Genomic DNA, 19,027 nt, shown 5'->3' with positions numbered 1-19,027 from the left:
TGTGCTCTGGGATGACCCTGCTGAAGCAGGGAGGTGGGACCAGATCACCTCCAGTGGTTCCTTCCAACCTGCCCCATCCTGTGCCTGACTCTGTGCTATTTCTGCGATCCCAGCAGAGATTCCTGAGGGACACCAGGTCTCGCTGGTGTGCAATGTGAGCTGGACAGGCACCAGGGGAGGCTGAGATAACCCGCGTGGTTTGTGGGACAGACCTCAGTCCTTGTGTAATTTCATTGCTTTCCCCTTTGAATAACCCCAAACAAACCTGCCATATAATGACTCCAGGATTTCTCCCTTTCTATTACAACATTTACTTTTTCTGCTGTTGGCAATGTTTATTACAAATCACTAAATTCCATACGGTGCTCTTGAGCATTTCACAGTTGCTTTATCTCAGCCCTGAGATTGTTTTGTCCCAAAAAGGCCTTTTTTGCAGGGCAGAATTCTGCACTTTCTGCTTTTCTCTTGAGTATCTCCCATTTCAGTTCAGCAACAATATTCTCCCTGGACCAGTGACAGAGGAAACCAATGATTAGCCAGCAAGCAAAACACTAATTTTTATAGTTTTTTCAATCAGAATTAAAACGTTTTAGAGAAGCACATTTAAAAGACAAATAGCACTCTAATTTCCTTACCATCACGGGTGGGAAATTCCAAAATAATCACTATCTATACTGACCTGAATGTGCCTTTAGAGCAACAATCACTACCACATTTGCCAAATGAGGAATGTAGCACAAACATGCCCATGATGATACATTAAGCATTTATAAGAATACAATAATCACTGAAACGATTAAGTTATGATTCCATAAGTTTTTCTGCATTATCTCAGTGTAATATGCCCAATTGCAGGGTATTGTATCTGTTTATACACCATAATAAAAACAATCAAATGTTTTTGTTGTCAGGCTGGTTTGCAGCCTGGCCAACTGAAGTATTAAAAAATTATATGAGCCACTTCTCCACACCCTGGGGTTTCATTAAAAAAGTTAGGCTACATATACTTCTCTTAATATGCTAATCTATTTTGATTTATGTTGGTTTTTTACTGGATTGTTGGGGGTACATTTAAATCACACTTTTAAGCTTGTTTCTGAACTCTCGAGGGACAGAGCTTATTTTTTCGTGGCTCATGAGATTCTCCAATAATTCCATGACTGAAAGAACTGAGGTTTCTTTTAGGAAGCACTAAAATCAATAAAAATCATAATAAAATGATAAGTAGTGGAAACCCAGGATTTCCCTCTCTCTTATTTTGGATGCTATTGCATCTCTTTATGACCTCAACCCTGCTAAGAGCTGTATCTGTGAGCACATTAACTCCAGCTACTGCCTTAAATCTAAATCCACCTCCAAACTGGGCATTAGCTATAATTTAGACTTTGACTATGATTTACAGACATCACTATTCACCAGGTTTTCCTACAGGAAAAGAGACACTGAAGACACTGTGAGGACTTTTTGGTGAAGATTTTTCTTGACATCTGTGACTTCTGTCAAGTACCACGTTACCATCAGGATGTTTATTGAATACACTAAGGTATAATTAATTTTTAGGGTTTTAAATTAAACCTGCTAGGAAACACATTTAACATATCAATATTTATATTTATTAGCACAAAAAGCTGCCATTAGTTTGAAGAGTCATTAAGGTTACACTTTAATCCCTCCCAGCATGTGGTGTGTTCCCAAATGGAGACTGGAATCACTGGGAGTTGTTTGCTATTCCTCCAGGTCAGGTTATAAACAGAAAGCAGCAGGTTGCAGACTGAAAAGCAACATGTCAATCCCAAGTTATTTGAGTAAATTTGGCGAGGGCAAGGCTATGTATATCCCAGAGTCCCTCAGTTAATCTGGTCAGTGCCAATCTGTCTGAGGGTCCCCAAATTACTGTAATTTAGATGAAGTCAGAGCACTCCAATGTGATGAAGGGCTTTTTGCTTTGGAGCAGCTGCTTCTCACAGATACACACAGACAGCTGGGGGGAACTTTGCTTCTGGAAACAGCACTCCTAAAATAAAATGGTACTTCAAATACCATGCCACCAGTCCTGGGGGGGTTCATCCCAAAATTCATGTCATCTCCCATGGCTGGTTGGGAATACTGGCTGATTGCAAAGTGGTTCTTGGTTAAACTCTGAGTAGTTTGGAGGCAGAGGACATTAATCACCTTTTCAGAAGAAAAAGGAACAAAGAAAAGGACAGCAGTGCAAAAGATACTGAGAATTTAATTTAGTGTTAATTTAGTTTTCATCCCAGGTCGTACTCGAGATGGGGAAAGCAAAGACTTGAGTGCTGGTTACCTGTCCTTGTGCATGAGTTACAGGTGCAGTTCTCAACACAAGGTGTTTGAAAACAATCCCCAGCCTCCCCTTGTCAGTCATTCCAAGCAGGATATATGCTCTACCAAAAACACAGCTCAACCCCCCCAAAATATACCATTTGGTCAGTTTGTTATTTAACCACAGTACTTTCCCTCCCATATTCCCACTCCTGCATCCACTATGCTCAGGAGGAAAACTTTGGGACTGGTAAAAAGATAAAAGAGGAACTCAGAGCAGCTCTACTGACAAAATCTTTGCCGTGTAAAATTCCAAAGCTCCTTTACATCCCTCAGCTCCCTCTTCTCTCGGCACTAGTTGAGAGAAAAGTTGTCAGAATGTATAAGCAGCCAATGCCCTCCCTCATGCCCACCTACATACCGGAATTCAGTGGAAAACTAAATTAATTCCCTCCTTTGCGGGAGGGAGAGGCACTAGATGGTGCTGTAACATTCACTTTTGCAGGATTTCTCTGGGAGAATTACTCAGCTCTGCTGCACTGGGAGCTTTGGGGGTTCTATTTATAGGGGATTCACAGCAAACGATGGAAAAGTTTGATCTCAGACCTTCTCCTTTTAAATGAGGGGTCTGTGTGTTTCTACAACAACCAGCTTTGACTGGGCTGTTTAAAAAGTAGTCTGTTTAGTCTAATTAAACCAGCAAAAGTCCTGTGTACGTGTGCCATTGATTTCTCCCCTGCCAATAAATTGGCTTGTTATCCACCCAAACCCGCTGCTGTAGGCAGAACAAAGCAATTTGTCCAAGTATTCCAAAATAAAAAGTGACTCCCAACCTTTACAAGATCTATTCAACACTGACAGGAAGAAAGCAGTTACAGGACAAAAAGAAAATCTGTACTTTGGACGTGAAAAAAGCCAATTACAAAAAATATGTGACACCATTTTTGTACCAACAACTAGGCAGCCCCAAAACTAAAGACACTCCACGTGTCATGTCCACATGGCCAAGGAAATTCCTGGATTTTCAAGTTACCAGTGGAACTTATTACTCCCTCTGTAACCACTTTGTTGCACAAATTAGGGTAATGCAGGTGTTACCTGTCAGTTTAGGCACCGAGCAAACAGGGGAAAATTCCTTTTTCTGACTATAAAACCAGCCCAGATCCTGAGCTGTCAGCTCTGCTTACACCAGATTTGCCATCCCAAAGCTACTAAACCATCAGAGTTGTCCATTTCAATATTAAATGTACTCTCAGAGAGCACAAACCACGTGAGGTGATTCAAAAAGCATAAAAATCAGTGATGGAGAGAACTATTGTAGAATAAGTGTGGTTGGACAACAGCTGGGGAGTTAAAGAGCAGCAGAGGAGCAGTTTATCCCAAACCAGCTCGTTCTTGCCTCAGTTGGTGCTGTGGTAGGAACAGGGCATATTTATGATTCTTTGCTATCTGCTGGTGACAAAGGAGCAGCTCTGAATCTGCAGAAGGCCCCAGACAAAGAGCCCATTAGCCAGACATGCCCGTTACTGTGCAGGAAGCAAATTGTCTTGCCAGGGAACCCCGGCCAAGTAACAAACTGTTTGGCACATGTGCCAAGCCCATATTCAGCACAAGTGATGGGCAGCGTGGCAGGGAAAGCAAATAGGGCTGTAAACACAAATTTGGTTCAACAAAGGGGATAGAGAGTGAGGGAAAACTCCAAACACTGGCTGGAAGGGTACAGCGAGTCAAAGAGACCCCACGTCCTTGAAACCTTTAGGAATATTGCCTCTATGTAAATCCAGAGTTCCCAGCCACACTCCCAGGCCACTGGGGATGTGTCCATAGCTTTCAGGTGGAGCTTAGCACAGACCACTGGTTTAACCTGTAAAGATGTATCAGAGCTAAGGGTTTGATATTTCCTTTAATTGTTTTCCATCACAAAATTTTTGTCTTTGCATTAATGAGGTTCCAAGATCTTTAACCAGCGTAAACAAGAGTGACTCAGTCACAGAATCACTGAGGTTGGAAAAGATCTCTGAGATCATCGAGTCCAACCTTTGACACCACCTTGTCACCTAGACCATGGCAGTGATCTAAGACTGCATGGACTCTTAGCACCTATAACATTTCTTTTCCTTTCTCCATTGTTCCTGCTGGACCTGTCAGCAAGTTCAAGGTATATATAGCTCATTGTCTATATACTTCTGGACATTATTACCCAAGAAGATCCAATTAGTCCTGTCTGAACTGGAGTTTATATAGAGCTCACTTCAGCAATCCCTACTCACAGTGGGAGCACTGTCACTTTTATACATGTATATTTTAACCAGCAGAGACAAATTGTTCCCATATATTATGTAAAATAATGTAAATGGGTTTATATACATTTAGATGGAGGTAGTTTGTTCATAAATCTCACTTCAGTTAAAAATACAGAGTACTTAGAGTGAGTTAAAAGTCCTGTTTTCCTTTCTGTGTGTATTTAGAGCGTGCTGCCTCCATTATCCATGCAGGAAAATCACTCGGAGCTCAGGGAGCTTCAAAGAAGTTAATATGGCAACATTTACAACAATGTTGTCCTTAATCCTGGGGAATTTATCTTGGAAGTTTGTCTGCAGTTTGTCTTGGGGAAGAAGGCCAGTAACCTCAGCAGATGATGCCAGTGAAAATCTATCACTGAGCCAGCGTTAAACATTGAGAAAGAGGGAAAGAGGCACAGCAAAGGCTTGGAAATCAAGACCTTTTTGGGTTTGTCTTTTTATCATGCCTCAGTAGAGACTGAGCACACTGTCTTTGCAGGCTGCTTACTTAGGTTTTCTCCATTTCTTGGGCTGAAACATCATTCCCCAACTTTTTCAGCAGTGGCACTGAGTGTTGTATCATTGCAAAGATAGTGAAAAAAATATGTGCTACAATGTAATGGGCACAAACTGCTTATAATGGACATAAATGCCAAACTGCTGGGTTTCTGCCTGGGAGAGCAGAGGAACAGGCAATGCTCTTATGCTTTTAAAAGTTCTCATTTTCACTGAATCATGGAATGGTTTGAGTTGGAAGGAACCTTAACAATCATCCATTTCCACCCCCTGCCATGGGCAGGGACACCTTCCACTAGCCCAGGTTGCTCCAGGCCCCATCCAACCCGGCCTTGATGTCCCACATTTCAGCCAAGCAGATCACTGACCATCCCAGTCCTGTTCTGGAGGCATTTCCCAGAGCCTACATCCCCTTGGGACAGCCAAGTCCTTTCACGAGGGTCATTACACCTTGTAGATTCCCCAAGTGCCCCACGTTTAAAATCCATTTAGCTGCCAGTTTTGTCTCTGCTGGAAGGAGAGAAGGGATCTTGCTGCCAGCTGTGTGGAAAGCTCTGTCAGATAACCTCTCTCACGTACAAAACAACTCACAGAGTAGAATTTTCTCTTTCCCAGCATAACCAGCACATTGAGGAGATCCCTCTACCTGAGAGAACCTCCCAGGGAAACACTGAACTGAGTAACAGCTTAAAGGACTTCAGATAAAGCAACAGCAAAGAGCCCCACTGGGAATGGGAGGGAAATATAAGTTCAGAAACATGGAAATTCTCACTCTGCACAAGATATTTCAGGAATTTGATTACCAGTGCCTTCAGAGTACCACCTGGATATTTAGCTGGCATCAAATCAGCTCTCAGCGGAGAGTTTTGTTGTGTCTGTGTGTTCTGAGAGGTAAAAATAACGCACTAATCACATTTTAAGCTGTTATCTAATTGCAGAGAACATCACAGTGCAGAAATTCAGTCCTCAGAGTTTCACACCAAGTTTTCACCTTGTTTAAGGGCAGATGTACACGGATTCCAAAAAGAAACAGATGTTTTCAAACCATCACAGCTCCTTCCTAGGGGTAATTACCTGCAAATAGTGAGGTTATTAATGCTATTAGTTGAATATCACTATCTTCCAAGCATGACAAATTCATCAAAGTAGAAGTTCTAGCACAGGAGTCCCACCTAGGATTAATTTCCTCCAATGGCTGAGTGTCTAAGGAGATTTTCAGCAATAGATCATATTTTGTGGGCCATTCACCAAAGAGTTGATTTCCTCCAATGTTCCGAATCACTGGAAGCTCCACATTTTACAACACTAACACCGACTCCAAATTTGTCACTGATTTCATGCTTCACAAGTTTTAAGAGTCTAAAGGAGCCAACAAACCGTTCCACAAGGAACTGACCTTCATTTAATGACCTGTCATAGTCAATGGCAAATAAGAATAGGAACAACCAAATTGAGATACAGATTTATAAACTCAAATTGCCAGGTAAATAATTATTTTTTCCCCTTTTTTATTCATTCTATTTCATGTAAATCAAATATTGTTGAGTTTAAATATAATACATACAGCTCAGCATATTCTCTTCAGAGTGTTTTTTAAATAATGTATTTTGTACGTGTAATTTTTTTGGCATTTAGTTACACTACAATGGAGGCCAATTCCTTTTGTCCTTGCCTAAATTTCTGAAAATTCAATTAGTCCATTAATCTTATATTACTAATGTGGACATACAAACAATTTACTAATGGCTTTTGGATGGAAAATTGGATGACTTCTCTCATTTTAAATTTCCTATTGTTTTGTTAAAGAATCTCCCCACCCATTCCATGTTATGGAAGGCAAATCTAAGGCACAAAAGGTGTGAGACTGCTGGGAATTAATTTCCAAAGTCAGGTAAAATGTCATTCCATTGTTCTTTTAAAAATCATCCCTCTAGCACCTGTAACATGAGGAAATGAAAAATGGGAGAGGCTATTAAGCTAAATGGCCTTTTGGAAAGCTGGAGCAAAAGCTTTACAAATGATGTATTGAGGGAGGGCAGCTAAATGCTGTGTTTTCTGTGGTTTCTTTCTGTTTTGTTCCTCCCCCAGATAAGTAGGGATTGAAATAAAAAGAGGCCTGACTAGACGTGTTTTCACTGCCTCGATCATTAGGGTCTGACACTCAACTGGAAGAAGACCAGCCATCAAAGGCAAAATGGAATAATTCCCTTTTAATGCCTTATTTATTGGGATCTGAAGAAGGCTGGGTTAGAGAAAAGGAGCCTTGTGTCCCCTGAGAGCATCTAACTGTGTTCAGCCCTGCCAGCGAGAGGAACAAGAATCAATAATGCGCCGGGGACGCCTGCCCTGCCTCGCTTCAGATGTTTGTAGTTCATAAGGAAAAGGCACTTTGTGCAGAAGTATTCTGGTGACACAGTGGGATTTTAACCCTGGCATCCAGGAACACAGGTCCAGGAAGTTGCTGGTAATTCCCAGGTTTCCATGTCAGAAACACTCTGAGTGCTCTGCTGTTGGTTTGCTTCGTGCCCTAAAACCCACTGGGGTAACTGGTTTTAGCACAAACATCAGTGGTTTCCCAGTGCATCCACTCTCTTGCTCTTTCCAACTGTTTTATTTTGGGGAGTAGTTTTGCAACATGTCTCAATAAAGCTTCTAAAAGCAACGGATTCAGGGGTATTTTTAAGGACAAGCTCCTTTCATTTCCAAACCTGAGACCTCCTTCCATCTTCTTAGAACGGGTCAGAAAGGGACAAACTGTACATGAAGCAGCTTTGCTGTCCTTAAGGCATCTGGGAGCTACTTTCCAAGGGAAATTCCAGCTGGCAACTGCTGTAACAGTCTGAGTTCCAAGCTCCATCAGAATGTACAAGTGGATTGGAAACAAGATGAAAATGGTAGTCCAGTGTTATTTAAATTTAGCCAAAATAATGCAGTTCTGCATTCCATGATCATTTAAATGTATCCTCTCTTCATCCACTGGCACTTGGAGCAAACACCACGTGCAAACAAACCTGCCCTTTCCTCACAGCTGGGAAAAGTGACATTCCAACAAGGAAACTGTACAAGAACACTGAGATAGCACCAGATTTTTAAAGCAAATCCCTACCTGAGACATACAGAAGAAACCCAGGGGGTTACTAGTGAGAAACAAAAGGAAGCACATTCCAGAGCAGTGCTGCTCCAAAGGATGGGAAATGCTGTCGTTGAACCAACTCTGTTCCCAAATTACCTGAATAAAAAGGATTCAGCCAAAGGACTCTACATAAGACAACTCTATCTTCTGAAACAGAATCAAAGGCAAAGAATCTATTCCATTGACAAAATAATTAAATCATTAATAACTGCATGCATATAAATTTGGGACGGAATGATATCAATTAAATTCAATTAACATCTGTGCCATGCTTTGAGGACATAAAACGTCATTTAACTCTAAAGAATTCTTAGAATTAATCCTATTAATCCTATTTTTAGGATTTATTAATCCTAAAACAGTTTTTGCTGCCTTAGCACACTGCTAATGTGAAAATCACCATAAGCAAAGGCAGGGGTACTCCAAAGATTTAGGGTGGCTGGTGATGCTTTTGTACGAAAAAGTAAGGGTTTTTTTCCATGGAATCAAGTTTCACTTGAAACTGGCAGTTATAGGCAAATCAATATTGATGACATTTTAAAAATAACCATATTCTTTGTATCACTATTGATTTCAGCAGGAGTGACTAAAGAAAGGATATACATAAATATACCAAAAAGAGAAGGGTTGGATATTAATGTCATCTTTTATCATTGTAGGCACTAACATGGCTGCAAAGTATTGATTACCTTAAAAGCCCCTAATAACTAAAGAACTATTGACTTAATATTTTTCTCTAATCCTCCATGAAATTTTACAGTAAGTCCTGATGTATTTTCTGTTAAAGAGTTTTAGGGCTGAACTATATCATGTACTTATCTGAAGTGTCAGCTCTGGGGCTTACACTGCAGCTGATGAGAGCTCTGGAAAAGGTGAGTTATAACTCCCAAGATTTAAGGATGGTTTCAGGGACTCTGGAAATAGATACATCTTCCACTGTATATTATTCCATAGCTTTTGTCTTTTAAATAATCTTTCTAATTAGGGAATAATTTAATATAAATTTATTCAGTGGAAACAAGGGTTCTGTTCATAATTACTCAAGTACAGCTGTTCAGAAAATTCCCTCATCGTTGTATGAGTGTCTCAACAGCCTTTTTTATTGCTGCCTATTTTCCCATCACTAACACACTCATTGTCTGGTTTTCTAAAACTCCAATGAGTGGTACTGATCAAACCTGAATGAGGGAATAGTGAAAGAAAACTTACCCAAACATCTGAACTCCTCTGATCCCTTTAAAGTGAGTGGATAATCTACTCCCAACCCATGGGCAGGGACACCTTCCACCAGCCCAGGTTGCTCCAAGCCCCATCCAGCCTGGCCTGGGACACTTCCAGGGATCCAGGGACAGCCACAGCTTCTCTGGGCAACCTGTGCCAGGGCCTCCCCATCCTCCCAGGGAGGAATTTCTTCCTAATACCCAGTCTAAATCTACCCTCTTTCAGCTTAAAGCCATTCCCCCTCATCCTCTCTAGATCCTGGCCCCCAAGATCCTGCATTGTCATGGAGCAACTGGAGAGCTTCTCACCTTGAGTCACGTTTGGTTTGGGATCAAACCAAGCAGCCAAGAGGTTTCCAGCCCCTTTGGATGCTCCTGAGGCCCCTTTGCACTGTGGTTCTCCTGATGTGTCTCTAATATCCCATTCCTAACCCGTTCAAATCTATCCAGCCCTTCCACCCCTATAAACCTCACCTCAGTCCAAACTGCTGATGCAGAGAAAAGCTTTGCTCACCCTCAGCAATTCCCCTGAGCCAAATTTTATCCATTCCAAGCATATTTACAGAAATATCTTCAAGATTTTGTTACCATAATTACAAGAACATCTCTTTGCTTTTTCCAAAAAGATTGCAGACTTTTAGATTAAGCATTAGTAGCAGAAATAGTATAGAAAGAGAGGTGATATTATAGAGCTCCTTCTGCCTGACATCCTCATATCACCTAAAGTCACACTTTCCAAGATCTCTTCATAGAGGGAAGGTGAACCATAATGTGACCCAGCAAAGAACAGGCTGTTTTTCCCTTGCCTCCAGTAAAATAAGGACTTTGCTTGATCCCGTGGGTTACATCTAATCCTGAGCGATTGGTTTGGGCTCAATCCTATAATCACTTATTTATGGGACTATCTTTATTACAGGAGCAGCCTCATTAAAACAAATGGGTTGGTTATTCATGTTTTCTTTGAAAGGCTCCTCAAAGCCATTTAAGCCCCCAAGTCCTATTTAAGCCCTGCTTTCCCCTGGGTCTTCCCAGCCCTCTGGAAGGGTTTGGGATCACCTCCATCACAAGCTGGGAGCATCCCAGCGAGGAGGGGACGTGCTGGGAGCTCACAGCCTCCCTCACACAGAGGGCAGAGGCCCTAGAGCTCTGCCCTTAGAGGAGTCAGAGCACAGCACTAATTATTTTAATGACTGGAAATGAACTGTGAATTCCTTAAGAGCCATTGAAGCAAAACATTTTCAGTCAATCTCCCCCCATTAATACCAGAGCACTGGAGATTGCTCATATCTTTAATAAGATGAAGTACATCTGCTGGATTTCCCTAGTTAATATTAGGCCAAGTGTTAAAATATCAAACCTTTAGATGTAATAAAGGAAAAGGATAAAAAAAACCAAGAAAAAAACTCACAACATCTGAGCTGTGCTGAGCTGGAATGTTTGTGTCCAGCAGTGCATCCCCAAGGAGACCTGGAAGGGAATGAGTCCAGGGCTACCCTGCTCCTCCTGCAGCACCCAAGTGGCCTTGGGATGCCCAGGCAGCTCTGTGGGCTGTGGGACAGTGTGGGATGCAGGATGCTCTGTGGGATGCAGGATGCTCTGCTGCACAGGGCCCGGGTGTGTGTCTGGCTCTGCACTTTGTCATCTCCAGTCCAGCAGTTATTCCTCTCTCCCTCTTTGGTTATTCCTGCTCTAACTGCGCTGTTCATTGCTGATTTGCTTTTTCTTTGTATATCCAAGGAAATGCAAATATGGAATTTAATCAGCAGGATGAGACACGACAGCCAGTGTTTGCCAAACAGTTTAGTGAGCCTGAGCACCTCCATTAGAGACAGAAGTTGCAGCAGCTTTCACAGACGATTTTCAGGCAGCTCTGACCATCCATGCAGAAAGAAATCACCTAAAATCATGATTCATTTTTTAAAATGCTGCCTGAGCTCGAGTCCCTTAAAAATAAAAATGTCATTACTAATTCAGGGATGTTTTCATTCAGTCACAAGTGCTGGCATGCAAGTGTGGCACACACAGACATTAACAGCCCTCAGCCCTGTGCCTGGGGTCCAGAGCTGCCTCCAGTGCCCTGGCAGAGCAGCCCTGGACAATGAGACCTCATCCAGCCTCTCCAAGAGCAGGGCAGAGCCATCCAGTGCCATTAACTGCTCTTTTCCATGTGGAAGCAGCATAATGTGGATCAGATTGCAAGAGGAGCTGAGATTAAACACAGCTTTTAATGGCTCTGCAAACACATCTGGGAAAAACATCCGCGCATTCACCACTAAATTAACTCCTCATTTTTTGCCAATATGGCCCTGCTTGCATTCTGCCACAGCTCTGGCTCTGCAGATGCCTTCCCTCAGTGCTGGAGCTCCTTACTTCAGGAATAGATGCCCATTTTTGCTGTCAGGCATAAAATGGAGCAGAAGGATTTTCACGGTGCTCAGACTGATGCTCCTGACTGTGGGTGATGCCAACCAGAACCCTCCACCTCAAAGGCTGGAGTCCACGTGCCACAGCCTGGCTTCAGGTCTGTGATCAGCAAAGAAGTCAAAGCATCAAGCCTTTTCTCTTCCTTGCTCCAGGAATCCTTTGAGGAGATTGTGTTCCTCGAACACGCTCATTATTGGAATGGATTTAGCCCAGCTCATCTCAAGGGCTCTTCTTGGGAAAGGCCACAGACGCTGAAATTCCAGATTCAAGTGTGATCCATTTGATAACAGGCTTGGAAGAGGTTGCCCAGAGAAGGTGCCCCATCCCTGGAAGTGTCCAAGGCCAGGTTGGATGGGGCTTAGAGCAACCTGGGCCAGTGGAAGGTGTTCCTGCCCTTGGCAGGGGGTGGAATGAGATGTTCTTTACAGTCCCTTCCAAACCATCTATAATTCTTTGATTCCGTGATAAGTGACCCCACAGTCTTTCTCCTCCCTGATTACACATCTGCTCAAACTCTCCTGGTGAGAATATTCAAAATGAACAATCAGGAAGGGCATTTCTCCAGTGCTGATATTCCCTTTACCAGCACTCAGCCCTGTGCTGCAGAGCACAGTGGCCATGGGGGTCCATATTCCCACACAGAGCCCCCTGCAATGGCACCAGAATCATTCACACAGGTTCTGAGCACCTTGTAACAACAAACCTGCCCGTTTTAGTGAGAAAGCATCAGTGAGAACCCTCTGTGAGGGTGCACTGCCCTTCCTGTGCCAGCCCAGGGCTGTGCTCAGCCTCTGCAGGGACCCCCAGAGCAGAGCAGAGCCCCTACAGCCACATTCTCTCTGTTTTTAACCACTGAATAACTTAACATCCTAGTTCTGTTACTGCAGTAGGATTGTTTAGCTCACATCACTCTGATAAGTCTCATTCCTTAAATTCAGCTGGGCCTGCTGGCTGGTTCCAGAACAGGGAGTCCTCCAGCCTGTCTCCCACCACTGTTCCAGCATCCCAGCTCCCAAACTTGTCTCTTTGATGGAAATAATCATATTTCATAGTCACTGCTACCTCCTCTGCTCCCTCTGGGCTGCTGAGCGTCCGACTGACCCCTGCAGTGCCTTTGCTTAGGCAGCCAAAAATCCCAGGGATTTGGAACAGGAGTGCAATACTTTCTCCTTGCAAATATTGCTGTGTGTGCGACAGGAGAGCAGCTCATTCCCTGGCCATGCCCATCCCTCACAGGGGGAGCTCAGAAACCAAAACCAAGATGAATTTCCTTCCAGTAATTTTCCTTCTGCCCATTATTGCCTGCACAATGCACCATAACTGCACATTTCTTTTGTGGCTCAGATAGAAAGAATTGTTTAGCTGTTTATTAAACAACAGGGTTGAATGAAACCAGTCACATTATGTTGTCTGGAATATGGGAGTTAATTGGAAGACACGATGATTTACTCAAGTTTGAAATACCAAATGGGGTTGGGAGTAAGTTAATGGCAACCAGGATCAGAATGGGACTGTGGAAAATGGAAATTTTATTTTAATTCCTGCTGAAGTACTTTTGTAAATGAGTTTGCTCTGCCTCGCTGTGAGAGGTTTAGCACAGCTTGCTCTGCCATTACATATTTAAATGTTATCCAAGGGTATGTTAAATACAGTGACCAGATCACATTCATCACCAACTTCCTTTCCTAAATAAAACACCAGGGAGGAGAGTGTGGCAACTGGGGGGTATCTCCTGGACAATGAACACCCAGAACAGCCAGTGCTGGGAAGCTGAGGAGCACCCCCAGCATTCCCCATCCCTTCCTCTGCTCCCCAGAGCACTCACACAAGGGTTTGGATCATGTAAACCCAGAATGTCAACACTGTCGTTTCAGAAAAGCCAGTGTGGCATTTTCAGAGGGTGTTTCCACCTCTGCCTGTTGTGCCTGCACTAATTGCTGGTGCTGGGGGGGATTTTTTCGGTACAAGAGGCACATCTGCAGAAAATGCCACATGTTTATTCCCTAGAATGAAGACAAATAACAGGAAGGGCTCCAAGTGCTCTCAGCAGCAGTGGAATAACTCCACAATAGCCCACGGAGCCCAATGAATGTCTCACAAAGCTCAAGCAGGATTTATACTGCACGTGGAAATGGAAATGTGGGCCATTAACAGGAAAGCTCCAGGCGGGGAAAGGAGGGGAAAATGTTGCTTTTCCCACTGAAATGCTTTTTGAGGGGGTTGCCAAGAGCCCAAAGTGCCAAAGCAAGGCAGGCAGCAGATGGTGTGGGGGGCATCACTTGGGCTTCACACTACTGAGACGGGCAGAGGCTTCCATAAATTGGAAGCATTGTTGGAAAATGGTAGGAAAAGAGCTGCTGTTTATTTTCAGTATCTGAGGAGTATTTCCTGCAGTAAAAAGAGAATGAAAAAAGAGAACAACAGAAAGTTGCCCCTTTACAGAGAAGATGCAAAGCTGAGATGCTCCACTCACCATGTCTTGCCTCAAAGGACCTTCAAAGGCCACACTTGTTTTATCCCAGTTCCTTTCCAAGGGCACAGAACTCAGCTCTCCTGTTTTTTTTCCACCAGGAAAGCACAGAATTTTTGCAAAGACATTTTTGTTGCTATCAAAAGATGGTCAAATTCCCCCATCCCATCATGCCAGGAAATACAATCGTTTCCTCAGCAACTTCCCATCCTCCTCCTCTCCCATGGAAGAGCCAACCTCCTCCTCCTCCCTCCTCTTTCTCCTCTTCCATGAAAGACAAGGCACCAGCTGGCACTAAGCAAAAAAAGCCCTTTTCCTTCTCCCCTCCTCCCCACCATACCATTTACAAGCTTCAGTTTTCCTTGTGTTTTCCACCCGAAGTTTGGAGGAGCCTCTTGCTGGCCACGGGCACACCACCTGCCCTGGGAGCTGGGGACAGTCCCAGGAGCTGCTGATCTCTGGGCACAGAGGTTAATCCAGTTGCACAAACTGATCAGATCCTCTCAGAATTTTATTACAACCTTTTTTCCCCTCCCCTTCATTTCTTTTTACATCTCTCTCCCACTGATCCCTTAATCCTTGCCCTCAGCAGGTTGGTTTTTGTTTATCTAAACATCTCCTGCCATTGTCTAATATTCCCTTCCAAACATTTGGCTTCTCCTGCCCTTCCTTAGCATAAACCAGCCCAGGACCAAATCCCACTGCAGTCCTTTCAGTTTAACATCTGCTTACTTTACTCCAGTTGCTCTTCCACAAAGTATTTCCAAACAATCCAATATTTTGCTCCTCTAATGAACCCAGAGCTCACCGAGCTCTGCTTGAGGCATCTGAGTTTACTACAGGTTTAAAGATCACACCTTTCCAGAAGCACCAGCTCTTACACCACTGGAAATTAAAACCATTAACATCTTTTTGGATTATTTTGCCCTCAGGCAAAAGCAGGCTGCTGTTGCAAGGGAGTTATTCCTGAGCTATTGCTCTCTGCTTGTTCCTCCACAAGGACAGAGTTAAAAAAAATACTTTGCAATGCTATAAGCTTAAAATATGTGAAAAAAGGGAAAAATAACAAGTCTGAAACATTTGCAAGTGAAAACACATCATGCAATTCAAATTCCTTTAGAATTTACAAAGCAGAGAAGTTGTCAAGTGTCAGTCCAAATTTTTCCTTACAGTTCGTGTTTTTCATCCTCCCTTTAAAACCTCCCCCCAAATTCCCAGTTCACGTGGCAGTGGGAGCACAGTGAGCATGAATCCCCCTCCAGCAGCACCAGCTCCCTCCTGGAGTGACCAAAAGAGGGAACTGTGGCTTCAGAGCCCTCACTGGTCCCCTCCACCTAAAGGACAAAGTGCCCTTGGACTGAAACGGGACACAGCCACACTGGTTTGAGAGAGGATCTGTAATTTCAGGAAGCATAATCTGGGATAACAAGGTTTTACAGGGATCTAAGTAATTCCTGAAATCATATCTCCTGCATTGCAAAGGCCCCTCCATCCATCTGTGTCAGCCCCTTGGCTCCCTCTCCCATTAGGATTGTGAATTTAGTGGTGCTGCAATGCTGCTGCTCCAGTGCTTGGCTTCCTGTCAGGCAGCAATTCTGGAAAAGCTGGAACACTGGCTGCTGTGCTGAATGGCTGAATGACACACAGTGTCCAGGGCCACCTTGCTCTTCCTTTGCCATGTCCCCTCCTCCTTGCTCAGAACTGCTTCCAACAACCATCAGCCCAACAAACACTGGCACTGTCCAAATACTGAGAATCACAGAATCCCAGAATGGTTTGGGTTGGAAGGGACCTTAAAGCTCATCCAGTGCCACCCCCTGCCATGGGCAGGGACACCTTCCACTAGCCCAGGTTGCTCCAAGCCCCCTCCAACCTGGCCTTGGACACTTCCAGGGATCCAGGGGCTGCCACAGCTTCTCTGGGCAACCTCCTTTATAGGTTCCTTTTGCAAACCAAGGATCTCTGTGAGTGTTCCCTCCTTTTTCCTGATTTTTCTAATTGATCAACACTAACCAGCAAAGATATAAGACCTTAAAACACTTTGGCCATCACCTTTTGGAACCTTTGCACTCCTGCAAACACCATCTTCTGCTTAAGCACAGAGGAGCAGGTGGTGGTTGGGGCTGAGCTGGGTGATGACTGCAGAGGACACTGTACAGGCTGGAGGTACCTGAGGAGCTGAGAGAGACCTTCGGGCAGAGTTTGGTGGTTGGCCCTGAAGGGCACAAAGAGTGAGTGCTCCAGAAAAGCCCTGTGAGGCTGTGGAAGGGTGGAGATGCTGTGCCAGGCCGGGGGGAGTCGTGGGGTTTGAGGGGAAAATTGCTGGAGGGGTGTTACTACTTTCCTGCATGAATATATTAACCTAGTTTCCAGGCAATTCCTGGATTTATACTTGGGAAAAAATATTGTACTGCCTTTTCAGAACACACTCTGGAGGAGGGAAATGGGGTTTTCTATGTCAAGTAGGTCCCTTTTCACTCACAACCATTTGAACACAGTTTAGCAGCATATATACAAAACAAACCCAGCCAGGCAGCTCCAAAGCTCATCCATCTACTCCTGATTAGTTCAACAACACTCCCATCCCTGAATCACTTCAGATGCAATGGAATGCCTTCCCTGCCTCCTAAATTTCACCTATTCTAAGAACTATTGAGTGAGACCCTGGGATTCAGCAGGATGTCTGTCAGCACATCGATTGGGCTTTGCCTGGCAGGGCACTTTGTGAGCAGCCAGTTCCTCCTGATGTTCCCTGTTAACCACACTGGGAATTCCCAGGCAATTTCCAGCCCTGCTCTTTCCAACCTGCTCCACAAGTCACTGGGCTCCCCACAGCTCCCAATTCCCAACGCTGGGCTGTTGAGCACAGAACAAAACTGTTCTGTGCCCTGATCAATATGGGCTGGTGGGAAACTGCCCGTGGACATCCAGCTCCCAGCCTGGAGTTACAGCAGGAGGCTTTGCCTCTGGAGAGGCTTTGGAGCCAGGAATGCCCAGGGGCAGCTGGGCACCCCACTGCCTCCCCCACTGCACCCTCATCCCACCTGTAAGGGCCTGAAACCAGGAAATCTTCCTCAGAAAGTAGGAAATCTTCCTCAGAATTCCAATGCTAACACCGGGTATATCAATGGAGACTAAACCATGATTGGGGCTGCCCTAAAGAGGGATGAATATGCAAATCTGTCTTTCACATGCTGCACTTTACAGTCATTTTTTTCTCTCATTATTATTCTCGTTTTGCCTGTTGTGGTTTTCCCAGTCCCTCATTTTCAGACAATGAGAGTGAGACTCCCAAGATGGGAGAGGAGAGACTGCCAAGAGCCCCATGACCAGCTCCCATCATCCCATACACTGGAATGGGAACGGAATTTCAGCCATATATATGGGGATGGAGGTGGAATTTCACCCATATATATGGGAATTTCAGCCTGGCACAGGCTGAGTCCTTGGATTCTAGGAACAGGTTTGGAACAAACAGCACTCACAGCCTCCACACCTCCCTAAGCTGCAGAGGGGCACTGGAAGAAGCAGGTCCAAAAATCCACCTGGAAGTGCAGCAGATGTGCCAGCACCAAGTAATTAACAGAAATCATCATTAAATTTGATTTTGAAAGTTGACATTCCAAAGAATCCTGGAGGTAAGAGAGACCTGGTTTGTGTGAATCCTCATCTGGTGGCATAAAACCCACATGTGCTTCCTACAGACACAACCACTGGGGCTGTATTTAAAACCATCCAAGGAACAGATGGAGCAGAGCTCCCAACCAAAACCAGGCATTTCTTTAAAAATAGATGAAAGCAACATTTAGTTTAGTTCCAAGGTGGAAGTGAACCCTTAACAAATCCAGGCTCATCTAAATACCTGCCTGTCATGTATATTTAATTGTTTGCCTCAGGTTCTGGCCACGGGGAAGGACTGGACAGGATTCCTAAAGGAAGAAGGTGAGGAGGATTCTGGGCAAAAACAGATGCCAAGAACACCTGAAAGGCTGTTAATGAAGAATTATTAGTCAGCCCCTGAGTGGGAACCAGCGTGCTTGGCACAAAGAGATGGAAAAGCAGAGGTTAAGTAGCAGGACAACACATCCCAAATACATTGGCCTCAAAAAAAACTGCTGCTTGAAGACAGTTTGGTAGAACAAATCACTGTTTTCTTTCTCTTTCTTCAAACCAGCACAAACCAGTGGAAAGCATCACTCCAAACCACTTCACCAATACCAGACCAGCTGCAAAAGGTAATTTAGAAGCAGCTAATTACCAAACTTCTGATCAACCTGCTGTGTGTGAGCAGTCAGATGAAGGTTGTAGTTCTCTGCCTGCAGGTTCCAGACCTCAGCTCTAAACGTGTTCTTCAGAGTCCTTGAAAAATTCATTTTCTTCACAGCTCTCCTCATTATTTATTAATTACTGTTATTCTGAATTCTGGATCACCATCATTTCCTCACTCAGGACTATAATTTTTCCCTCTCTCTCTTATCAAAACAGAGTCAGGAAGCCAAGTGCCTGCCCCAGGGTTTGAGTGGTCCCCCTTTGGGCAGCAGGCATGGGGAGCCCCTTCTGCTCCATGTTTGAGACAAAGGGAAGGGCAGGAGAACAAGAAAACTTCCCTGTCACAGATCCAGTTTTATTTCTGACCACCAGAAGTTTCCTCCAAGCCAGGAGCCCTCTCTGTGAGCAGGTTTCCCCCATATCAGGTACT

This window comes from Manacus candei, unplaced genomic scaffold (assembly GCF_025592945.1).
Source record: "Manacus candei isolate 608988 ecotype Guabito, Panama unplaced genomic scaffold, ASM2559294v1 h1tg000025l, whole genome shotgun sequence".
Lineage (NCBI taxonomy): Eukaryota > Metazoa > Chordata > Aves > Passeriformes > Pipridae > Manacus > Manacus candei.
The sequence above is the reverse complement of the archived record's forward strand: the minus strand, read 5'-3'. Positions refer to the sequence as shown.